We start from the raw sequence: 27,460 nt of genomic DNA on the forward strand, positions 1-27,460 counted from the left end.
AGGAAGCCATTATGCTTAGTGAAATAAGGTAATCCCTAAAACACAAATCATATATTTTCCCTGATCTTTGGTAACTAATAGTGTGAAAAATGTGATGTAAAATAGAGTAAAAAATGTAAAACAGAGTAATAAATGAATGAAACACATTTTGAGCCCTTGTCTCTACTGTTTAGGAACATTTTTTTTCCTTACTACTTGCTGAATTCTTTATGTAGCACAGGGTTAGGCTTATGACTATAAAATAAACTAAAATCATGTCATTGTAAAAATTAAAGCAGATAATAAAACAATGGAAGGAGGAGGATGGATAGGAGCATGCGTGGAAGGAAGGGTAAGGTGGGAAATATCACTATACTCCTAAATCTGTATATATAAAATTTGTTCATCCTAAATAGATTAAAAAAATTGTTAAGAAAAGACTGTGGTCATGTTTGATTTGATATATATATATATATATATATATCATTATATATATATATATATATATATATATATATATATATATATAATGAAAGTCCAGAAAGCCTGGCAGATGACTATCTTCAATGTGGAGCCTTAGAAGATATACTACATATAAAAGTAATAAGGAATTCACTGATGAGAAGGATATCAGCATGACGAAGAAGTTCAACATTGCTTTCCTTCCATGAGTAGGACTAACAGAGTGATTACAAAAAGGGACTCTTTGGTAACAGTACAAAATTATTGGGTCCTAAAATAAGTTAGTGTAAGGGAGTTTTACTTTATAATTTAAATCAGACAGTACACAAGAACTATGCTAAGTCAAAATTAAGAGTGACAGCTAATGAGACCTGATATTCCAAAAGGCTCCGAGATAGTCAATGGAATATGGCATCCCAGAGGTCAATAGATTGACAACCAAGAACGGAATTTTTTAACCTATGTAACAATAATGAAAACAAGGATGAAAGATCAGAGGTTAAAAACATCAATTCCAATCAAATGCATGATCTATTTCTCAATTTCTTTACCTATGCCAGCTTTTGTTCCAGAGGTCATTGCTAAAGTTATGATTATGAATTCAGTATCAAGCTTTTGTGGCATTATGAAAATCATATAAAATGATAATTCTCCATTTCTTCCCCAAAGAGATCATGACAATTTACTTGTATAGTTAATTGTTATAGACAATGTAACACACATATATTTCCGGAATTTTTGGCTATAGGATCTGAATTGATCTTGAAACCCAAAGACATACACATCAATAAGCCTCTAATTTAAAGTGGGGAACATGTGAGCTAGCTATCTAGTGGGCTGCTGTATAGGATATCGATAGCATCCCATTGTGTACAGAGCCTACCATGTTATGTCTAGGAAAGTGTGAATAAAATGAGGGTATTTGATACATGGGACTAGACTTTCATTTATTTTTCTGACCTGTAGTATAAAAAAATACTATCTGATTCCCACATCCAGCCAAAATCAAAAGCTATTATTTACATAATATCCCAGAGATATTTTAGGTTTTTTTTTTCTCCTTACAGATCAAAGGAGTGGAAAAGTAGTGATATTCATTAATTTTCTACTTCATTAATAGTTTTTCCTACACATAATATGGAAGCAATCTGAAGGGAAAAGTAACTATGGCACACTAAGCTACATTATTGAAGCTATTTGCAAGATCTGGTGCTGTTGCTAGTGAAGATGAATACATTCTTAGGTATATGGTGCACATTCATTAATATGATGGGCAAATTTTTATCTACACCAAGCAAAATGGATAACCAGAAGAGGTTTGCATTAACTGGAGTAGTCCAAAGTCTACATTTGCAGTCTTGCTACTGAGCTATAACTTTACCTTCTTGTCATTAAGCTATGAATAAACATGGAGCAACTGTCCTTTCAGAGTATACACTGAGACTACTTTATTAGAAAACTCATGCCACTAGAAATAGTTGAAATAAAGTTGTGGGAAGTATGTCCTTGACTCCCTCGGTAAGTCATATATACCTCAGAAAGTAGGAGTTAAACACCATGAACTGTCAATACTTTCCCTGGTATTTTTTATGTGTCCATTGGTCTGGATCACGCTTAACCACCATCCCAAATGATATTTGACACATCCCACCATGAAAAAGAAAGTGTGATCACTTTTAGACCTCTTTGATTCTCAGAAACATATTTCACACTTAGGCATTGTTCTAGTTTGATGTTATGTGTCATAAACGGCTGTCAGATATGTTTGACTTGATCCAAGTGCAGGAAGCTATTCTGCAGTAGATCCAACATAGGTCCAGGATGCAGTGTCCTGATTTGATAACATATGAAACTTCAGCATATTAATGCTATCTGTGCTAGATTTTATGTAAGTTTCAATAGAGGAATCATGATTTGAACACCTAGTACTCTGGATACAGACCATGCTAAATAAAGGATATTTCACTTTAATTAAATCACACATATTCTAGGCTTGTTTATATTTTTGTTGTGTTCTGGGCTTTAGACAGCATCAGTACCCAAGTTTTCAAATGTGTTTGATTCATTAACATGGGGTCACATATGAAACCATTCCAAAGATGCCAGAATAGGTAAGCCACTCAGCATTTGACCAGGGGGTACATTAGTTCTATCAGATATCACTCTATTAGAATCCACCAGTTTAAAAGAGGAATATAACTTATGGTTGAAAGAAATTATACTCCCTGAAGATGGGACATCATCTTTTTAACCACAGCATACTCTTGGAATTTAAAAAAAAATGCAAAACACTATATTATGCTATGTAGAATTTTTGAGTTCAGAAGCAAGTACAGTATCTTGCATTTAATGTCACCCTCAATGTCCAATTATGGAATTGTACTTACCTTTAGTCTCGAATCTGAAGTTTTATAGTCTAGCACTGAAGGGCTAATACTTTAGCCAGGGAATGAAGGGACAGACAACTTGGGACTTCAATGATATGTGCATTGCAGTATCTTTCTTCAGGTAGATTTTCACAGTCTTGAGTACAGGATGAGCAGGTTCTGATCCCCAAAAGCATTAAGATGAATGAACATTAATTTTAAATTGGCAAGGATATAAATTTAGAGTATTATACAAGGGGCATGTTATCTTTCCCACTCTTTGTGTTTTTGTTTGTTTGTTTTAAAAAATGATTTATTTACTTGAAAATCAGAGTTACCCAGAGAGAGAAGATGGAGAGAGAGAGAGAAAGAGAGAAGTCTTCCATTTGATGGTTCACTCTCCAGCTGGCCTCAACAGCTGGAATTGCACTGATCCAAAGCCAGGAGCCAGGAGATTCTTCCGAATCTCCCACATAGGTGCAGGGGCTCAAGGACTTGGGCCATCTTCCACTGCTTTCCCTGGGTCATAGCAGAGAGCTGGATGGGAAGTGGAGCAGCTGGGACTCGAACCAGCTCCCATTTGGGATGCCGGCACTGCAAGCGGCGGCTTTACCTGCTATGCCACAGCGCCAGCCTCCGACTCTTTGTTACAATGTGGTCAGTGTATGGAGGCCTATGTGAAGAATGACCAGTCTCACTAGGTTATTTCAGAGATACAGTGATTATTCTTAAAATTAAGAGAAAATTAAAAGTTATCCTACCTTTCCTAATCAAATATGATTGCAATAAAGCCAAATATTTGATAAAGCATTTGATTTATGTTTTAAACATTTATTTATTTGAAAGGCAGAATGATGGGGGGAGGGTTGAGATCTTAGAGCCAGCTTCACCCAAATGGATGAAACATTCAGAACTAGACCAGGCTGAATCCAGGAGCATCAGCAGGGCTTGATTCCAGGCTGAATCAAAAGAGACTCCCATGGGGGTGGCAGAACTCAAGCACTCGATCCATCATTAGCTTCTTCCCAAGTGTATTCATGTGGAACTGGATAGGAAGATCAGAAGTAGAGTAGCCAGGTTCTGAATCAGCATTCCAAAAAGGGAAGCAGGAGCCCCAAGTGGTGGCTTAACATGTGCCACAATTTTCATCCTTATCTTATCTGAAATAAAAGAATTCTCACTAACAAAAAATATAGCTTATTAGAATTGTAAATATACATCTTGGAAATATATAAAACAACAAAAAGTGAAATAAGGGAAACACAAAAAAATAGAGAAAAATCATTAACTCATGCAAAAATGAATGCATATAATGTAAATGGGGAGATTTATACTGATATTATCTGGTTAACTATTTTTAGATCATTAGAAGCAGCACATTTAGGTTTTACTATACAGCAGAATATGATCTCATTGAGTGCTAGCAGAACCTATGATATACTATTATATTCAAAAGTTCACAGAAAATAGAAGTAAATAATTATGCATTAGAACAAAACATCTTTCAAATATATTCATAGTTTTTGACAAAATATGCATTTTCTTTTTTTTCTTTTTTTCTTTTTTTTAAACTTTTATTTAATGAATATAAATTTCCAAAGTACAGCTTATGGATTACAATGGCTTCACCCCCCCCATAACTTCCCTCCCATCCACAACCCTCCCCTTTCCCGCTCCCTCTCCCCTTCCATTCACATCAAGATTCATTTTCAATTCTCTTTATATATAGTTTTCTTGTACTTCTTATATTTTTTTTCCAAAATGACAAATTAATCCTGAACCAAATCAAGTGTCTAATTTATAGGAAACATGGAGTTAGGGGTTTAAGTGAACATGTCATGCCAATGCACCCAGCCACATCTGGAATTTTGGACATCCTACAATTTGTGTGGTATAGTTTCTCAATTAATTGAGCCTGCACACATAAGATAATGGGCACACATACACACAATCACAAACACACAAACTCCCTGCTATAGAACACAAAAAAGACTTTGTTACGATAACCAAATACAGTGTCACAGGGTGTAGAATTTTGATAATTTGCAGGATATGAACAAAGAGACCATAATAAACAGTCTTCTTTGAGACTATTGAAGAATTTTTAATATTAACTGATTGTTAGATAGTATCAATGATTTATTATCTATTATGGTATGGTAATAGCGACTTTTGCTGAAATTAAAGTAATTATCACAGGAAATAAACATGAAGACAATTTGATGATATGACAAGACTTGTTTTAACATGCTCCAAAGAAAACCTGTATAGCTGACAAATATAAAGAAATTTGTAGAGTACAGAGTTGTTGACATTGTGAAAATGGCATATGGGTCTTCCGTGTATTTTTTTTTTTCTATTCATGTATATGTTGAACCATTTCTCAAGTAAAACATAAATTCAAAAAAAATTGTCTATTCGCTAGACTAACACTTACAGAGAAAAGTTAATTTGTTAACAAAATTTTAAAAGTAAATATGGGTTGGGTGCTGTTAATCCACCATTTGGAATGCCCATATCTCATATACTATTCTTGCATTGACGTTCTGGTGCACTCTCTGTTCAGGCTTCCTGCTACTACACACATTGGGCTACAGCAGTAAACGATTCACACAGTTGGACCCTTGCCTTCTATGTTGAGTGACCCAGATTGAGTTCCTGGCTCCTAGCTTAGGACTGGCCCAGCTGCAGCTATTGTGAGAATATATAAGTGCACCTGTGATAAATCTCCCTGTCACTGTCATCCTCTCTACCTTTCAATTAAATTAAATGGATTTTAAAAAGCAATTTAGAAACACATTAAAAATATAAAAACAGGCCGGCACTGCGGCTCAATAGGCTAATCCTCCGCCTTGCGGCGCCGGCACACCAGGTTCTAGTCCCGGTTGGGGCACCGGATTCTGTCCTGGTTGCCCCTCTTCCAGGCCAGCTCTCTGCTGTGGCCAGGGAGTGCAGTGGAGGATGGCCCAAGTGCTTGGGCCCTGCACCCCATGGGAGACCAGGAGAAGCACCTGGCTCCTGCCATCGGATCAGCGCGGTGCGCCGGCCGCAGCGCGCCAGCCGCAGCGGCCATTGGAGGGTGAACCAACGGCAAAGGAAGACCTTTCTCTCTGTCTCTCTCTCTCACTATCCACTCTGCCTATCAAAAAAGAAAAAGAAAAAAAATATAAAAACAAACTAAATAGTCTCTAACATTTACAATAGATTGAAAATGTACTGTTTATTAATAATAAGAAGAAATCATATGAATTTCAACATCATAAGAGTATAGAATTCACATATATATATATATATATATATTATATACTTTAAAAATGTTAGCACATTTTTTGTATGGAAAGTATTTTATGAGTGTCACTACAAGATAACATGGAAAATTCTCTTCAGTGTACCAAGAGAGTCATCTGTCTTGAAATTGCAGGAGCCCCTATGTCTCCTACCTTAAACTTTCCTCAGTCCAATCTTTCATTTAACTTTACAGTTTGGAGTTTTGCTGAAATTCGGCGGATAGCATATCTGCCTTATTATCCACTCCTCTTGCTGCCGCCCATGGGTTTTCACATCCTCTTGTCTCCTTATCTACCATCAGCAAAGCCTATAAATAAGTGTCAGCAGAAACTGCAGGAGTGATTTCTCAACATCCCTGCTGATTAGGCAGAAATCAGACTGATTCTTAAATTGTTCTTATCAAAATGAGAAAGGTCATGCAAATCATACTCTGTTAAAAAGTCTTGCATCAGAAACAGGAAATATGGGCCACACGCTCAGAAATGTGTAAAATAGTTTTCAAATAGCTCTGTAGATTTAAATTGCACTGACTCTAATTCAGACAAACTATTTAATGGTATTTTCAAGAATGTTGTTCATCTTTTGAATGGCCCTAGTCATAGGGATTCTGAGGACTTTAAGGTTAACAGCCTGTGTTCCCATCAGAGTGTCCTTGGCAGCTGTTAATTAGCACACGTAGCAGACAAACTATGCAAGTTTCTTCCCTTTGTTTCTGCACAGCCAATAAATTTCAGGACATTTGAACTAAAGATGCCTTCCACTGTACAATGCCTGTCAGTCCTTTGCTTACTCCAAGAGCATTCACCAGGAAACTGAATCATAATATGCAGACTATAGTGCTGATTGTTCCTATGACCTGCTGACCTGCTTTGTTGCCATTTAGAGGTTGTTATTATGGCTGTACCCCTCATACCCATAGAAAACTGCACAGATGATCCCAACCCTTAGATAGAACAGTGCTGGCCATGACTATTGAGGGTGTGTGGTTATTTTTTTTCTTTTTTTTTAAGATTTATTTTACTTATTTGAGAGACACAGTTATAGAGAGGTAGAGACACAGAGAGAAAGAAATCTTCCATCCAATGGTTCACTCCCCAGATGGCCGCAATGGCAGGAATTGTGCCAATCCAAAGCCAGGAGGCAGGAGCTTCTTTCGGGTCTCCCACATAGGTGCAGGGGCCCAAGGACTTGGTTCATCTTCTGCTTCGCCAGGCCATAGCAGAGAGCTGGATTGGAAGTGGAGCAACCAGGACTGGAGCCTGTGCCCCTGCAGGATGCCAATGCTGTAAACTGAGTCTTCAACCTGCTGCGCCCCGGTATGTAGTTACTTTAATATATGACTTTTTTTGGTTTTCTTTAGAGTAGCATAACTGTGTTAAATTCTGCTATTATGTATGGCTTATTGAATTGGACATTTTTGCTTGGCTGTAGAAAGCTTATCCAAAAGCAAAATGTGTGTAGGGGATTTTGTTCATGAAAAGAAATCTACAAAATCTTTATAGCAAGTGAATTTGTGAGGAACACCAGCTCTTTATCCTATTCTAATACTTCACTTTCAATAAATTAGAAGATGACAACAGTGAGAAGGAGCATAACCATATTACCAGAAAGGTAAAACATATTTTAGGCCTTTCTGACTACAAGTCTATATCTCTCATGTGTTCAAGTATTACTATTCCTCTTTGTACTACCAGACTTTCTCTTTAAGCAAATCTCAACTTGGAACAATATAACTGAAACAGAGAGAACAACTGTCAATTAACAGCAAATCACATGTGATAACACAGACAGCAAAGTGCTTACATTGGATTTATAATTATTCAAAACTCCTATGGGTTAAGTAGTAAATGGGCAGTCATGGGTGGAGTATGGGATTATATAAATGTGGATATAATTGTGGTGTTACTGGAACAATAACCAGAGTGAAGAGTAGAGAAGAAAGAAGTGCTAAAATATGACAGTAATTTATTAGCATACGAGAGAGAATTTGTCTGAGCTATTAATGCCAATAGCAGTAAATTCCAAGGACAGTGAATCTTCAATTAATTTTCCTCATAAAGCCTTTGAAGGGCCTCCAGGCTTATTCAAATCATTAGAATTGCTTTACAGGACCTGAACAAGAAGCCCCATTTGCTGTTAATCTCAGAGAAAGTTTGTAGCTGGAAGCCTGTAATGAACACATTCCTAGGAAGATTCAGATAATGGATTTTTTCATCCAATTAGTAAATTTCTCAAAATCCTAACCATCAAAGGAAATGCTTTCCCTGATATAGATATTTTTGATTATTTGTCTACAAGCAAATCAACAACATCTGACTACTTAATTTAAACATTCTTTGCTTTTTCTTTCTGTTTGTTTTCATCAGGAGGATAATCTAGAGAAATTCATAAATGATTGCAGCAGATATATCATTTTTAAATATATGTGTATGCATTTTTCTAAAAGTTGGACTTAAAATTTTTTAAAGCATTTATTGGATAGAGTTCTCATATCATTTCTCTTCTCCACAGTGACTCCATATCTGACCTTTTTCTTTCTTTTCTATTTCTGTCTTTGAAGTGAAGCTCCTTTGCAAAATTTCAGTATCTCTTCTGAACTTTTAAACTCCTTTATTTAAAGAGAATATATTTATTTATTTGAAAGGCAGCATTAGACATAGAGAGTGAGTCAGAGAGAGAAAGAGAAATCTTAAATCCACTAATACATTCCCCAAATGGCCACAACAGCCAGAACTGGGCCGATCTGCAGCCAGGAACCAGAAGCTTCCTCTGGTCTCCCACATGGGTGCAGGGGCCCAAGCTCTTGGACCATCCTCCACTGCTTTCCCAGGTGCATTATCAGGGAGTTGGATCAGAAGTGGGGTAGCCAGGACAGGTCCCCGTATGAGATGCAGGTGTCACAGGCAGAGGTTTTACCTGCTATGCCATAGTGTTGGCCCCTAAATATTATTTTAAAAAATTATTTGAGAAGCAGATAGGTAAGAGATATATAGATATATCCATACATATAGATGATACATACATACATACATAGATAATTGATCCATAGTTAGATCCCTTCTCTCACCTACTAACACTATGTAAATACCTATGACAGCCAACACTGTGCTAGTTCTGAAACCAGGACCCAGGAATTCCACATCATCCACATGGATGGCAGAAATCTAATTACTTGAGGCAAGACTGCTGCCACCCAGGTTCTGCATTAGCAAGAAGCTGGAGTTAGGAGCCAGAGCAAGGAAATGCACCCAGACATTCCACTGTGGACATGTGTGTCTTAACCACTATGCTAAATGATCATTCCAAACATTCTTGGGATGCCTCACTCTCATCCTTTGAGACATTTATCAATTTTTTCTTTGCTCAGAAACATTTTTCCATACTGAATATCTCCATTCTTTCTAAAGATATGGTTAGGTTTTACTTCAAAAACCATCCTTCCTCTCCTTTTCAAGGACCTTGATCTATGTATCCTGTGCCCGTTGTTCCTTTGTCCAGGTCACTGCCTAAGAGACAGTACTCATCTTGTCTCTTCTAATTCGGCACTTCACTTGTATTCAAAACCTTGGAATTTGGTTTAATTCTCCTTCAAATAATCTCCCAGTATGCTTATCCTAATGAGTATCTCTACCATTTCTCTTGGGATTATGTCAAGCCATGGATGAAATAAAAATGGCAAACAGCCTAGAAACATTAATTTTATGTGATGGTTTTCAGAAGGGAAATTATTTTCATTGGGTAGATGCAGTGTGTTGAAAAGTATCCTTCAAAATTAACGTCCAGCCATGTTACAATTTTATTCTTATGCTTTCTTGCTAATTCTGTTTTGAGATTTCTCTCTTGCAAAAGTGGACAGATATCAAAATGGTCACCCTCCAGGAAAACCTGTTAGAAAACATCACATGCTGATAAAGAAATCAATTATCTTAGAAGACTTAACAATCCTAAACATGTCTGTACTTAAGAACAGATCATCAAAATACATGAAGCAAAACTGAGATTAATCTCCCATGTAGAAGAATTGAGTTAATTTATGTAGATACCCTGCCTCAATAGAGTCTTTCCACAACTTAACTGTAGCTGCTAATAGAGATTTCCTTCCAAAACAACAGTTTGGAAAGAAGAAAGAACATAATATAAGAAGGTTTTACATCCTAGAAAATGAAAAACACAACTATGGTAGCCTGATTGAGCCTCTTTTTTTTTTTTTTTTTTTTTTTTTTTTTTTTTTTTATGGTGGAAAACATATATTTAGAATTAGCCAGCTGGACTCAGTTCAGATGATCCCAATTTTGTTGGCAACGTCCAGAGCATCATAGTCAGGAGCCAGCCGCACATAGGCCTTCTTCTCTCCCTCAGGTCTGATCAGGGTGTTGACTTTGGCCACATCAATGTCATAGAGTTTCTTCACAGCTTGTTTGATCTGGTGCTTGTTGGCCTTGACATCCACAATGAACACCAGGGTGTTGTTGTCTTCTATCTTCTTTATGGCCGACTCCGTGGTCAGGGGGAACTTGATGATGGCATAGTGGTCAAGCTTGTTTCTCCTGGGGGCGCTCTTCCGAGGGTATTTGGGCTGCCGTCGGAGGCATAGTGTCTTGGGCCACCGGAAGGTGGGGGATGTGCGGATCTTCTTCTTGTGGCTGTGGACGCCTTTCAGCACTGCCTTCTTGGCCTTTAAGGCCTTTGCTTTGGCTTCAACTTTAAGAGGGGCAGGAGCTTCCTTCTTCGCCTTCGGCGCCATCTTAGTGAAAAGGGCCTGATTGAGCCTTAATAATCATATGTTGAGGCTGGCGCTGCAGCTCAATAGACTAATCCTCCGCCTGTGCCGCTGGCACACCAGGTTCTAGTCCCGGTCGTGGCACCGGTTCTGTCCCGGTTGCCCCTCTTCCAGGCCAGCTCTCTGTTATGGCCCGGGAGTGCAGTGGAGGATGGCCCAAGTGCTTGGGCCCTGCACCCACGTGGGAGACAGGGAGGAAGCACCTGGCTCCTGGCTTTGGATCAGCGTGGTGCGCTGGCCGCAGCGCGCCGGCCGCAGCGGCCATTGGAGGGTGAACCAAAGGAAAAAGGAAGACCTTTCTCTCTTTCTCTCTCTCTCACTGTCCACTCTGCCTGTCAAAATAAATAAATAAATAAATAAAACTTAAAAAAATCATATGTTGATAGTGCTTATTATCATGACATTAGGATCATGTGATTGGATGGCTTTTTACTTCTTTTGCCTTCCTTACAACACATAACCCAAGTCTAATCATGATCAAAATAACAGACAAGCCCCAGTTGAAGCAAAGTGTATAAAATATTTGAGAAAGATTCCTCAAAACCAGTAAAGTCATCAAAAAGAAGAAAAGTTTGAGAAATTGACACAGTCAAGAGGAGATTGAGAAGAAATGGCAAGTAAGTGTATAATAGTATTCCCCATGAGATCTAGTACAAAAAATGACAAAACTAAGGAATTTAGAATAAAATATGTGCTTTATTTATAACATTTATATTATGTAATTGTTTTTAGCAATTATTAAACACTTAGATGATATCTCAGTAACAGGGGCTTCTGTGTAGGAAGTGTATTGGAATAGCAGAAGATGGACCAAGTCCTTGGGACCTTACACCCACATGGGAGACCCAGAAGAAGCTCCTGACTCCCACCTTTGGTCTGGCACAGCCCTGGTCATTGCTACCGTTTGGGGAGTGAACCAGAGGATGGAAGCTCTCTCTTTATCTCCATCTCTCCCTGTCTTTCTGTAACTCTGCCTTTCAAACAAATAAAAAATGTTTTTAGATAATTGTTTCTGCATACAACATGGAGTCTGTTTTCTGTATTAATATCACGTTAATTTTATAATTAGTGTGAAAAAAATATTTTTAAAAAATAGTTAAAAAATGATTCTGATGGAACAGAGACATTAGCCTTAGCAATTCTAGCTCTTTTCCCAAAAATAGATAAAATTGGAATTTACCCATTACTCCTGCATCCTTTAAATCCAGAATTTACTCCTTATCCCTGCATCCTTTCAAGAGTTCAATTCAGTCTCACACCCTGTGTTGTTCCCAACCCCACCCACTTCATTCTTTTTCAGGTTTGAAAGCCAGCACCAAACATGAAACATTTGAATGGAAAAACACCTCAGTCTATCCCCCCTACCTCCCCTCATACCCCTAGCACACCCTAAGATAGAAAAATACATAGTCCACTGAGGACTGGGCCTTCTGCCATGTTTTTGATCTGTGTGCATGCTGGCAGTTGGCCACCTCTGTGAACAAATTCATTTTCGCTATGAGTTTGTATCCTGTCTCCTCTCTGTTCGGAGCCCCTTTTCCTTATATTCGGTGTGCCCTGTGAGGAGGGGTGCAAGGAATTTGCCTCTTGCTCAAACCAGGCACTCACGTATCCTGTAGGTAACAGCCGTGACACCTTGTTCCTCCAAACTTTCTTCTTTCTGCGGCAAACCTCCTTGGTCACTCATCTCACCCCCGCTTGCACTTTTTTGTTTCCCAACAAATCCACAGCCAGAGCCCTTAGCTAGATCTTATCCCTACACATCAGACCTCATTCTCAGCCCATCCCATTGGTAAGAGTTCAGCTCTTGTTTCCCAAAGGCACATTAGGGCATACTGGCCATTGTCCTTTACCTTCGGGAGGTCTAGGGTAGACTTTGGTCCACCCCCTTCTCTTTTGCTGTATCTTTTATCTTATAGAGACACCTTAATTAATTTTATTTATTTATTTATTTATTTATTTTGACAGGCAGAGTGGATAGTGAGAGAGAGAGAGAGAGAAAGATCTTCCTTTGCCGTTGGTTCACCCTCTAATGGCCGCTGCGGCCGCCGCGCTGCGGCCAGCACACCGTGCTGATCCACAGGCAGGAGCCAGGTGCTTCTCCTGGTCTCCCATGGGGTGCAGGGCCCAAGCACTTGGGCCATCCTCCACTGCACTCCCTGGCCACAGCAGAGAGCTGGCCTGGAAGAGGGGCAACCGGGACAGAATCCGGCACCCTGACTGGGACTAGAACCCAGTGTGCTGGCACCGCAAGACGGAAGATTAGTCTATTGAGCCGCGGCGCTGGCCTAAGGTACTTTTAAGTAGTGCTAAATTTTAAGTTATGATACACTAAAATACTACTGATATGGATACTCAAAAGTATAAAAGTCTTATGATCTTGTTATGATGTTAACAGTCATTATGGTTATCTCAATGAAGAAGGCCCAGAGGTCTAAAAGGAATTAATGTTTTGTGAAATCTTACAAGGGCTTTCTAAATACTATGTGGAATAAGTAAGTGCCTCTTGTTGGTTAATGAGTTTTATAATTTTCATGTCTATTTGAAATATTTTGTCATCCCCAGTTTTGTATTATCCAAACACTTCAAATCAGATTTACTATTCATGGAAATTAACACATTGCTGGTTCTGTGTTAAATGTGCCCTCCTCTAGGTTTCAAAGACTTTTTACAGTGACTTGTATTGTATTCAATATTTTGGGACAGCTCTGTAAACAGATACAGCCAAAGTTTAGCAATGGACTACAGGCTCCAATTAGAAAAAGTATGGTTAATTCAGGTTACAAATAGCAGGAAGTGATTCTAATTGGTTGCTGGTAGTTTTTAAAAAGCAATTAGGTTTCTTTTTTCCTTTTTTTTTTTTTTTTTTTGACAGGCAGAGTGGACAGTGAGAGAGAGAGAGACAGAGAGAAAGGTCTTCCTTTTTGCCGTTGGTTCACCCTCCAATGGCCGCCTCGGCTGGCGCGCTGCGGCCTGCGCACCATGCTGATCCGAAGCCAGGAGCCAGGTGCTTCTGGTCTCCCATGGGGTGCAGGGCCCAAGCACTTGGGCCATCCTCCACTGCACTCCCTGGCCACAGCAGGGAGCTGGCCTGGAAGAGGGGCAACCGGGACAGAATCCGGTGCCCCGATCGGGACTAGAACCTGGTGTGCTGGCGCCGCAAGGCGGAGGATTAGCCTAGTGAGCCGCGGCGCCGGCCCGCAATTAGGTTTCAAAATGCTATTACTGAAGCTGTTTTGCTGCTCTGTTCTGTAATATATGTTATTTGTTGTACATGTGTACATATTGTATGTCTACATAGGAAATTTATTAAGAGCTGTGTTTTAATTGGATTATAGATAAAAAAGCACTGATATAAATTAAAACTATTAAATTAACCCAAATTATCTTTTTGGTTCACATGACCTAAATTAATCTCTGATAGATTATTTTAAATTTGTTGATATAAAGTACCAAAAATGTTTTTAGTTATTGAAACGTTTGTGCTTATATTTGCTGATAAAAAAGTTACACTTGTGTAAGATATTCAAGAAATGTTTCCAAGTACACGGACTCATGTCTTGAAATTTATAGAAGACATTGGACCTTTCGGTAAGTGCTTTTGTAAGTTGTTATTTTACAGTTAAAATTGCTTGCTAAATTTTCACTTGATATTAAGTTATTAATGTGAAGTATTGAGAGTAAGAATATGGAGTGTTGACAGTAAGAAATCTGAGAAGCCTGACTTGTTTCCTCATTGTTCCTCTAATCTCTGAAAGGTAGGAAACTGATTCTATTCTGAAGGACTCTCCATCAGGATGTGCAGTTTGATTTCAGACCTTATAAAATGGCTGGCTGGCATGGTTCTGTATTAGCCTGGCCAAATATAGAAGACCAAATAGCATAGCCTAAATAAGAGCTTGTGTGATGATATGATATTACAGCTAAATTTATTTTGCCATGGGCACAGTAAACAAGCAAAACATCCATTTTCAAACCAAACTAAGGGAGACATAAAATGTTTTACTAATGACATCAAAATGTATAGACAGGTTGGATAAGGTGGTTATCATATTTGATCTTAAAGTGAGCACATAACTTTCCTCGTGGACATTGCCTACCTTAAGGGAACACCCTATCAGAACATGCCTGTGACTATACATTTCTAGCTCAGGGCACCAACATTTAGAAATGGGAATGAGCAACCCTGTGGCTAACGTCCTGAAGGCTGCCTCTGTGGCTACATTAACAGAGACCAAGAGGAATAGGAGTGAGCTAGGCAACAGGTGCAATATAAGGCTAGGTGGCAGACCAATTAATAACAGCTTTAACCAGTGATCCACAATTAAAGAGACCCAACAAAGCCGGTGCACCCCAAACAGTATTGCTTTTCCATGTGGAAAGCCAGGGCTTTGGACAGACAATAGACATGACAGAAGTCAGCTTCTGAAGAGTGCTGTCAGCTCTGCCAAGAGCTGGGCCACTGGGAACAGAATTACCCTGGGATTGAAGGATTCTCATGTTAGTGCTGCAGACCCTATTGGCCCTCTGTAAGCTGAAAAGCCCTTCACACTGCCCAGGTTCTAAAGTACGCACCTCCATCAGGGGGAGAGCCTAGGGTCAATAACATTGCAGGAACTATTGTGAATTTCCTCTTAGAGATGCCACTAATTCAGGCAAGCCTTCCTCCCAGGCCAGCTAGGTAATGGAAGTCAATAGGGTGTCTTCCCTAAGGAGATTCACATCAGTCTTATGATTTTCCTTCCAGTAACCCATTTGAAGAGATAGACAGGTCTAGATGTCATATATACCTGTCCACGACTTAATGCCCAGTGATTTTTATCAAGCCTCTTCAGTCAGTTTCTATTTGCCTCTCAGTGGGAAAACTCCTTTCTTGTAAGGATAGCACCATTTCTGGTTACTCTAATAATGCTCTGTCCTTTATTTTGGACCCTGTGTACTTAATTTGCTTGTTAGATCTATTTTCTCCAGACTCAGATAAGTGAAATCCTAGATGACCATGCACAAGAAACCATGAATGGAGACAGTTTCTGTGAGCTTGCAGTGCAGCACCCTCAAAAAGCCACCTTCTGCTGGAACCTCGTCTGGACCATAGGGTCTCTACTTTACCCCTACTTAGCTTGAAGAAGTCAGAGCATCCCTTTCTTTTTTTTTTTTTTTTTTAAACAGGCAGAGTGGACAGTGAGAGAGAGAGAGACAGAGAGAAAGGTCTTCCTTTGCCGTTAGTTCACCCTCCAATGGCCGCTGCGGTTGGCGCGCTGCGGCCGGCGCACCGCGCTGATCCGAAGGCAGGAGCCAGGTGCTTCTCCTGGTCTCCCACGGGGTGCAGGGCCCAAGCACTTGGGCCATCCTCCACTGCACTCCCTGGCCACAGCAGAGAGCTGGCCTGGAAGAGGGGCAACCGGGACAGAATCCGGCACCCCGACCGGGACTAGAACCCGGTGTGCCGGCGCCGCAAGGCAGAGGATTAGCCTGTTGAGCCACGGCGCCCGCCCAGAGCATCCCTTTCCCTACCCTCTGACAGCAACCAGGGTTTCCAAAAGCAGAGGGAAGAATTTAGAGAGTCCAGGACTAGCAGCAGGCCTGACAAACTCCATCCCACAGCTCCTTGCCAGTGCTTGTTCAGCAAACAAAGCAGGATGTTGTTTCTCTGCGACAATCAGCCATACACCTGTCTTCCCACTAACTGGACAGGACTCTTGTTTCCTATTTCCCTTTTTGTCTTCCTCATTTTAGCCATCGTTTCCATTATGGACAATATCTCTAACACGTCCCTTTATCCTTGTAATCATAGCACTCCTATCATGTATAATTAACACATTTCAAAAGTTCTTACAGGAATGAATGATTGCTATACCTCAAGCCATCAAGCAGGAACACAAGCATGCTCTCCTCTTTTAATCAATCTGATCTTGGGCATAGATTCCCCTGCCCCTTGTATGTCTTGCATTAGCAGGAAGTATCCAGAAAGAAACCAGTGCCCTATCTCTTTATCTATACTCAGAGTCAGGATTGATGGAACAAGGACATAAGTCTCAGCTATGCTAGCCCCTTGCCCCAAAATAGTTAAAATTGGAATTTACCACTCACACCTGCATTCTTTGAATTCTGGAATTTATTCCTTATCACACCTGCTGCCTTACAAGAGACTAATTCAGTCTCACACACTGTGTTGTTCCCCACCCCACCCTCTTCATTCTTTTTCAGGTTTGAAAGCCAGTGCCAAAGTGAAAAAACTGTATGGAGAAACTCATCTCCATCTATCACCTCATACCTCCCCTGCTCACCGCTAGCCAACTACAAAAAGGCCCAGTTTGCTGAGGACTGGGCCCCCTGCCATGTGTGCATTCTGTGTGTACATTGGTAGTTCAACATCTCTATGGATAAATTCTTCGTGAGTCATATCCCATCTCTTCTCTGTTCTGCACCCCGTTTCATTATAGATCCTACATGAAATAGGATCAAGCCTTGAACTATAGGTTGAATAATGAAATGGATTTTGACTCCCTTGTTTTAATGTCATTGCCTACATATTCTTTTTTTAAGTTTTTATTTAATGAATGCATTTTTCATAGATGCAACTTTAGGAATACAGTGGATCTTTCCCCCATACCCACTACCCTCCCCAACTCCCATCCCACATCCCTCTCCCTCTCCCATCTCTTTTTTTTTTTTCATTATGGTTCAATTTTAGTTTGACTTTATATACAGAGTACCAATTCCATGCTAAGCATAGACTTCAACATTTTGCATACACACACACACACAACATATAGAGCACAGTTTTGGAACAAAATCATTAGGGACGGAGGTCCTATATGGGGAGTAAGTGCACAGTGACTTCTGTTGTTCCTTTAACAATTAATCTTATTTATAATGTCCGTGATCACCTGAGGGTCTTGCCATGGGCTGCCAAGGCTATGGAAGCCTTCTGTGACCATAGACTCCATCAGTATTTGGACATCGCCATTAGCAAAGTGGGTATTCTCTCCTACCTTCAGAGAAGAGCACAACCTTCTTCGATGGCCCTTTCTTACCGTGAAGTCTCAAAGAGATCCTCCATGTAGGACAGTTTTTGTCACAGAGTCCTGTATTCTCTTTTAGCCAGATAAGGAAGCCTCAAGGGCTGACTCTAAAGTCAGAGTGTTATTCAGAGTGAATGTCTTTCTAGGAGTCTGCTGTGTGGACTGCTTCCTATATTGGACTTTCCTTCCTTTTTAATTCTATTAGTATTACCAGGCACTGGATGTTATTTATATGATGAATTTTACACTTAAACCCATCTATATGTTGACTTTGACATGCAATATAATCATTTTAACAGTTGAGATGGGCCGGCGCCGTGGCTCAACAAGCTAATCCTCCGCCTAGCGGCGCCGGCACACCAGGTTCTAGTCCCGGTCGGGGCACCGGATTCTGTCCCGGTTGCCCCTCTTCCAGGCCAGCTCTCTGCTATTGCACGGGAGTGCAGTGGAGGATGGCCCAAGTGCTTGGGCCCTGCACCCTATGGGAGACCAGGAGAAGCTCCTGCCTTTGGATCAGCTCGGTGTGCCGGCAGCAGTGCGCCGGCCGCAGCGGCCATTGGAGGGTGAACCAACGGCAAAAGGAAGAACTTTCTCTCTGTTTCTCTCTCTCACTGTCCACTCTGCCTGTCAAAAATAATAAATAAATAAATAAATAAAAACAGCTAAGATGGTATTTATACCACCGATTTTTATGGGTTTGGACTTCTGTGACATGTTTTTAGGCTGTATCCTTAGAAGTAAGTCTGTAAGACTGCATGCAGAACTGTACTGCTTTACAGTTATAGACTACCTCCTCCATCTCTTATTCCCCCTCTTATTTTTAACTGGGATATTTTTACAATTGACTTAAAATACATATGGTTAACTCTAAGTTACATGAAGAGTTCAGCATATAGTATTAAGAAGAGAAAAGAAAAGAAAATGAAAGAAAGAAGACAGAAAAAAATAAAACAAAAAAGATATACAAAATAAAAAGTAACAATGATAAACAGTCCTTGACAGGTCAAGGACTATCCAAGTCATGGATTCTAAAAGTGTCGATTTCACTTCTATAGCTTTCATTTTAGCAGTATTATTAATTCTCCCAAATCAGGGAGAACATATGGTATTGTCTCTTTGGGACTCGGTTATTTCACTTATACAACAAAAACAAAGCCGGAGGCATCACAATACCAGACTTCAAGACATACTACAGGGCAGTTATAATCAAAACAACCTGGTACCAGTACAAAAACAGATGGCTAGACCAATGGAACAGAATAGAAACCCCGGAAATCAATCCAAACATCTACAACCAACTTATATTCGACAAAGGAGCTAAAACCAACCCCTGGAATAGGGACAGTCTCTTCATCAAATGGTGCTGGGAAAACTGGATGCCCATATGTAGAAGTATGAAGCAAGACCTTACACCTTACACAAAAATCCAGTCAACATGGATTAAGAATCTAAATCTATGCCACGACACCATCAAATTAATCGAGAACATTGGGGAATCCTTTCAAAACTTTGGCATAGGTAAAGAATTCCTGAAAAAGACCCCAGGCGCATAGGTAGTCAAATCCAAAATAAACAAATGGGATTACTTCAAATTGAGAAGCTTCTGTACAGCAAAAGAAACAGTCAGGAAAGTAAAGAGGCAACTGACAGACCGGGAGAAATTATTTGCAAACTACACAACTGAAAAAGGATTGTTAACCAGAATCTACAAAGAGATCAAGAAACTCCACAGTAACAAAACAAACAACCCAGTTAAGAGATGGGCCAAGAACTTTAGCAGGCATTTTTCAAAAGAGGAAATCCAAATGGCCAACAGACACATGAAAAAATGTTCAGAATCTCTAGCTGTCAGGGAAATGCAAATCAAAATCACAATGAGGCTCCACTGCACCCCAGTTAGAGTGGCCCTGATACAAAAACCAACAAACAAGAAATGCTGGAGAGTATGTGGGGAAAAGGGCACGCTAACCCACTGTTGGTGGGAATGTAAAATGGTAAAGCCACTATGGAAAACAGTATGGAGATACCTCAAAAATCTGAATATAGACCTACCATATCACCCAGCCATCCCACTCCTGGGAATTTACCCAAGGGAAATTAAATCAGTAAGCAAAAGAGCTATCTGGACCTCCGTGTATATTGCAGTTCAATTCACAATAGCCAGGACATGGAAGCAACCTAAATGGCCATCAACTGAAGACTAGATAAAGATTGTGGGATATGTACACTATGGAATACTAAACGGCAGTAAAAAAGAATGAAATATTGCCTATATATATATATATATATATATATATATTTAAATTTGGTTTTATTCACATTTGAACTCCACTGGAATAAGAGATGAAGGGTCGTCTTCTATTCCAAGAACGAAGTCTTCAGGTAATGTTTCGGGTGCTATCTGGGCTAACTGATCATCGTTAAGAACGTAGGGTCCATAATTTCTCTAATTCGTAGGTTTCTCTGGCATCAAGTGAATCACCATGCTGCCAAAATCCGCACAGAGCCAGTCGTCCGTGTCCTTCCCTTCAATCTTAACATGAGGCTCACTCCGGCATTTCAGATACTTGTACATCCTCACAAGGTAGCAGGCCATGGCATGTAAGTGTCGCGTGGACGTTCCACTAGCAATCACAAAGCAGTCTGTGTACTTCATGTCCGGAGGGACCTGGATCACACAAATGTCTCTTGCATTTTCTTATCTCAGAAGGGAAACCAGCATATCCACGTCAGACTTGGGACCAGTATGATCTGCCCAGCTGTCCCTCATCGGCGGCACCTGCCTCCGTCCCCTTTTCCAGCCTGGGGCCCACGCTCAGGCCGCGCACAGGGCTCGCGGCCAGGCAGGCCGGGCTGGGCCCCGGGGCCGAGGGAAGGCGCTCCACTGCCAGCAGCCGACGCCGGGATCCGGCCCCTAGCACGGGCCCAGCTCCCGTGCACAGCAGCCGCTGCTGGGGCGCCCAACAGCCTCAGTGCTCAGCCGCCTATATATTCTTAAAAAGATAACCTGGAATGAAACACAAAAAGGAGGGACACACAAAAAAGTCTACTTTTTAAAATTTATATTAACTAATTAATTAATTAATCAATTCAATATTTCGCTTACTCCCACTTCACTAAATATGTTTACTATCATAGCACTTATAAATGTAAACAAATTACAGAGTTTAATAGTTGTTTCTTTTTTTAAAGATTTATTTATTTACTTGAAAGTCAGAGTTACACAGAGAGAGGAGAGGCAGAGAGACGGGGTCTTCCAATCTCCAATTGGCCGCAACGGTTGGAGCTGTGCTGATCCAAAGCCAATTATGATCGGGAGGTACAATTACAACTCCTTGACAAATTTTTCAGTTCAAAAAAATGTTAAATACTCTGTTCATATAGATTTTAGATAATGCATAAGAAAAGTAGGAAATAATTTGGAAAACAGTTATTAGAACATGTCATTTAGAGAAAAAAATTTAGTCAATGAACATTTATAAGGACAATAATTGCTTTTGAAAACCAAAAGAAAATCACTTCAATATTTTCTGTATTTGTGAAACGTGAAAAAGAGGATGATGTTGAAAGATTTTTAACATGTTTAAATCAACAAGATTTTGTATTTAATTAAAAATTGGGTTGAAGATATGGATCAATTCAAGGATGACACCAAACTTTAGAGCTGGGGAACTAGGTTAATGCTGGTGTTTTCATCTGAGATGAGAAAGTGAAAGAGGAATAAGTTATGGGAGGAGTATTTTATTACAAGGCTGGTCCTGAATGTGCTCAGTGTGCAGTGTATGTGCAATGATTACATGGAGTTGTCAAGGAGATACTTTATTGATTACGGAATGATACAGGGAGGTCCAGAGATCTGGTAAAGCAGGAAGAGAAGGCTCCAGAGTGAAGCTTTTTGATTTCTTAGGGAAGCAAAAACAGAACCACTTTTTGAGAATTCTTACAGAGTGAAGGAGAGTGGGATGCTGGAAGGAACTTAGGAGACTTTGAAGCTCATATTCTTCATAAAGTGAAAAAGTTAGTTGTTCAAGGAACAAAAAGAATGACAGAAAGGTTATTTGAAGTAGGTGAGGTTTGTGATCATGAATTTTACAATGAACCAGAAGTACTCTTCTGAAAAATTCTCTCCATCCATGCTTGGCATTCATAGGCAAGGACATAGGAATCAGAGAGTGGGTTTTTGTCAATAAGTGTAGAAAGAAATAAGAAATTGAATATTAAAAAGAATATGATTGATATCATGCACAATGCATTTTCAGCTGGATGAAGAGGGGGTGAATCTGCAAGGTAGAAGTCTAAAAAGGCAGTGTAGGGGTGGGGGTGGGGGTGTCATGGGAGAGGATGCCTTTTTTAAAAGCCAAGGATGATTGTGGCACAGTGGTTGGGTTGAACTAGGGAAGTGGAAAATGAGGACATTGTGGCAAGATATTTGGATGTTTGAATTGCTAATTTCAGAAATGAATACAAAGGAAACAGGCACATCTCCAGGGGACCACAGACCTGTTAAGGAATCTAATGTGCTGATTTCACCAAAAAAGATTAAAAGTAAAAATTTTTAAAAATGGGGCTTTTAGAACGGTGGGAGTTGAGGTACTATGAGATGAATCAACAGAGTGTGTTTATGATGCAAGGGGTAGGTCATTTACAATACTGCTTTTAGTTTCTAAAAAATATATATATATGGCTCAAACTCATTTTGAAATAGAGACTTGTACTAACACAATGGTAAAAATCTAACAGCAATAAAATGTACTTTGCTACTCACAAATATGGGAATGCATGTAATAATTCAAAATAAATGACAACTAGTATAAAGAAGAAAAACAAGAAAGAAAATATTAAAATAACTTCTCAAACATATTTATGTGAAACAAGAATAAGATTATCAATGTTAAAATTGTCAGATTGTTAAAAGAGCAATTTGAATAAAAGCAGTGTTGCAGGGCCAGTGTTGTGGCTTAGTGTGTAAAGCCACCGCCTGCAGTGTGGACATCCCATATGGGCACCAGTTTGAGTCCTGGCTGTTCAACTTCCTATCCAGCTCTCTGCTATGGCCTGGGAAAGCAGTAAAAGATAGCTCAAGTCCTCGGGCCCCTGTACCCACATGGGAGACCCAGAAAAAGCTCCTGGCTCCTGGCTTCCGACCCGCACAACTCCAACTGTTGCGGCCGATTGGGAGTGAACCATAGGATGGAAGACCTCTCTCTCTCTGCCTCTCTCCTCTCTCTGTGTAACTCTGACTTTCAACTAAATAAATAACTCTTAAAAAAAAAAAGAAAGAAAGAAACAGATTTGCTAACTTTTATATCAATAATATAATTCACTAGTAGATTAATTGTGTGACATTTTAACAGTTTTTCTGGCCTTACAAGATTACTTCTCAAATCTGTATCAGAAGTTGACAACCATACAAGAAAAAAAAAATTATACTCAGATACATAGTAGATTTTGGCTAACGGATAACAGGATTATAGCAATTTTGCATTCATAAATATGAGTCTAAAAATTAAAAAAATATAATGCAAAGAAAATGAAACTAAATAATTCGGATAAAGAATGTCATGAATTATAAATGAGATTTGCTTTGAGATGCTGACTCACACAGAACGCTTTCCATAAATCTTTGAATAAAATACATCATATTTTCTTTCTAATGCTATTCATATAATTATGAAAAGGGCATAATAATTTCTGTATCCTATTTTGAATTCTAAGACTTTAATACTAAAGCAAAAATTTGCTTTTGGAAACAAATCATATGTTTTATCACCCCACCCCCCACCCCCTTTTAATGAAGGTAAAGGCAACAGCTCAAGGAGAAAATCAGATAGAAAAGAAAAAGAACTGCTTATTTAAAAGAACTGCTTATTTAAAATATCTCACACTGATCATGAGTAAAGCTCTCATTTTCACTGACTACAGATATGTCATTCCGGGTAGTTCTATTCTTCATTCTAGAAAAGAACAGATGAATCAACATTAATAGATTCCCCAACCACCAAAAAGAAACCCTCATCATAGAAGTGTTGACATTCTTCTTTTCACGTTAGCTCAGTTCAGTCCCTCCAATCCTGCGAGGCCTGTGTGGATGCAGATAAATGCTCTTGCCCAGAAGCATGAGCGAGTATCAGAGAAAGGAACAAGGTAAACTAAATAGACTCCCGACTTTCTGAACATGACATAAAACAGGGCTTAAATGCTGACCTTGCTAGAGATGGCATGCTTTCATCAATCAATACCCTGGTTAACGGATTTGCTTCCTTTTAAATATTAATTTAAGTGGATAAAGTACACAATCTCATTCAAAACCACTTACCTACTCCCTGTATAGAAAAAAAAAAAAAAAAAAAAAAGCTTTTTCTAGTGACACAACTATTTTACCCTTGGCTTATACCTGTCTATGTACATGTGCCAAAGATTTGTGTGTAATTTAGGGGTGAGTTTTGGTTAACAAATATTTCTTATACAGCACTTAAAACATGATAGAATAAATAATGAACTGATACATTGTAATTAACAAAATATTTAAGAACTTTTGTACTTCTAAATATATTGTTAAAGGCCATGGGTTTGGGCTGGAGGGGAACCACCACATGCTAAACTACAATATTGCCAGTTACTTGCAAGTTTCTTATAAAGGACTTATTTCAAGATTATGTAAAGAATACTCAAAACTCAGAAGTAAATAAGTCAATTCAAGATATTGCGCTAGCACTGGAACGCTTAATCAATCACAATAGTAATAATAATAATAACCAAATCTGTAGTTCTATCATAGATTTATTAGAATTTTCTTTTTTTTCAAGATTTTACTTATATAAGTAGGACAAATTTCATGTATTTTATATATACAGATTTAGGAGCATACATATGCTTCCCATCTTAACCTCCAGCCTGCCCACCTTGCCACCTCCTTCCTTTCTTATTCTTTTAGTTTTTTACAATGACATACTTTTAGTTTATCTTATAACGATAAGCTTAATATTCCGCTAAGTAAAAAATTCAACAAATTATAAGAACAAAAGCACTTTTCCTCAACAGTAGAGACAAGGGTTATAAACAATAATCAAATCTCAAAATGTGAATTTTGCTCATATACATTACATTATTGTACTATATTAGTCACCAGAGATCAGGGAAAATATACAATATTTGTTTTTGGAACTGGTTTATTTCACTAGTTATAGCATTTTTAGTTTCATCTATTCTGTTGAGAAAGACAGAATTTCGTTTTTTATAACTGAGTAGTGTTCCACATTTTTTCTATCTAGTCATTGGTCTATGGACATTTTGGTTGATTTCATATTTTAGCTATTATTAATTGAGATTAGTAGACATGTGGTACAGATAACTATTTCATATGCTGATTTCATTTGGGTAAGTAAGTTAAAGTTTCTCTCACCATGACACTCATTTAAAAAATATAAATAAATTATCCTTAGTATTTTCTTAAACAAGGATGTCATGGTGAGAGAAACTTTAACTTATTTTCAAACTTTTGGACTTTAGTTCTCAGTTGCCATATTACAGTGGCTAATGTGTTCACTAAAAATTTTAATGGAAGGGGTAAGTTCCTAGTTCCTTGCTTCATTCATAATTTTGGATGGAAGAATTTGTTTCTTTGACCTGTGTATTTTCTGATACTTCTTCTATGTTTATTAATTAGCATTCTATAGTAAAAGAGGATATGTTAAAATTTATATTAACATGCACATATCTAAGTGATGAAAACTGTGAACTAAGTACTTGAAGTTAAAATCACCAATATTATAATACACAGGCATTATGTTCCTCCTGGTCAGATGCAGTAAGATATGACATCACTCAAGCCATATCCATGCAACATATGAACAACTACATGTAAATGTGCGGAAACAACAGAAAAAATGAGCATGAGGGAAATTTTACAGAATAACATAACCACGCAATATTGAGATCAAGAAATACAGAGAAAATATGACCAACAATTGGTAAGCCATGGAAAGAGAATATATTTTTTGAATCTTAAAGTTAAAAAGATTGCTATAAAAATAAAATTCAGAACAAAAGGACAATTTGAAAAAGTAAATAGATTTCCATTAGTTAGGGAAAGAATTGTATTTAAAACACCATGAGTAGGGTGGGGGAGAGATGCAAATGCCATCAAAGTCTGATATGGCCAACCCATATATAGATATATACTCATATATATGTATATGTATTTATATACATATTTATATATGTATATGTATAAATATATATGAGTATATATATATAAATACACTCATATATAGGTATATAATACTTCAGATTAAATACCTATATTCATAGAGATTATATATTAAAATATATCTTTTGACTGCTATAAGCCCTCATGAAATATAATATTGTTTGTTAAACATTATTTTTGCTATATTCTTAGAAACTGAAACTATTTCATAAATTTTAAACATTCTTATATTTGAGATTATCTTAAAGTTTTTACTTACCATACCAAAATTGACCCATGAAAATTATCAAATATTTGTTTAAATGGAGAGTAAATATAAGATATTATGTTATGAACTATTACCACTCACTCTGAAACTTGTTGAACAAGAAGGTATTAGGCACACATTTTATCTTTTAATAACCTTGGCTAGCAAAGTAGACCAATATCACAATTTGTTTCAGAAAAATTTATGTTATTGCAGATTTTTCAGCTAAAGAAAACAAAAAGCAAAAAAAAAAAAAACCTTCATTTTTTCCAGGTTTCATGTAAAAATTTGTAAGTGAACATTACTTTTAATCATAATTTTGACTTTTATATTCATTTATGACTATAGGGAATAACTAGCTATTTGCAAGCTCTTATTATTATTACTATTTGACAGGTAGAGTTATAGTTAGTAAGAGAGAGACAAAAGTCTTCCTTCCATGGGTTCACTCCCCAAATGGCTGCTACTGCCAGTACTGCGCCGATCAGAAGCCAGGAGCCAGGTGCTTCTTCTTGGTCTCCCATGCAGATGCAGGGGCCCAAGCACCTGGGCCATCCTCCACTGCCCTCCAGGGCCACAGCAGAGAGCTGAACTGGATGAGGAACAACTGGGAGTAGAACCTGGAGCCCATATGAGATACTGGTGCCACAGGCAGAGGATTAACCAAGGGAGCCATGGCACCGGCCCCTGCAACCTGTTTAAAACTAAATTAGCACTAGTTGATTGGTAACATTTTAAATTCAAAACAGTTGAACTTTTCCAAAAGAATACTAGAAAACAGAAATCGGTTAGCAAGGTAAGTCAAATGTGAAAAGAATGAAAAGCACCTTTTTACATTTATGGATGAAAATTTCTACATGCTATTATTCAAAAATTATGATAAAGGTGAGAAAGTTTTGTTTTTTACTAGTCAAGAGTTATATGAATTATACCAAAAACAGCTAATTGCTGAAAATGAAACTGAATTATAATCTAGTCTCATTTACTCAATTATTTGTAGTTATGCTCATACTACTTTATGTTACATGAATAGTATGAAAATTTTCAAGATCTAAATTGTGAGGAGCACTAGAAGTCTACTAACATAGTAATTTTTATTTACTT

The 27,460-nt window shown here is 38.5% G+C and overlaps 1 pseudogene; it reads right to left on the reverse strand.

Moving 5' to 3' along the window:
- Positions 1-20,211: 20,211 nt before the first annotated feature.
- Positions 20,212-27,460, reverse strand: part of LOC133756679 (mitochondrial assembly of ribosomal large subunit protein 1-like) — a 44,550-nt pseudogene continuing 37,301 nt past the window's right edge.

Source organism: Lepus europaeus, chromosome 3, assembly GCF_033115175.1.
Source record: "Lepus europaeus isolate LE1 chromosome 3, mLepTim1.pri, whole genome shotgun sequence".
In the NCBI taxonomy this organism is placed as follows: Eukaryota; Metazoa; Chordata; class Mammalia; order Lagomorpha; family Leporidae; genus Lepus; species Lepus europaeus.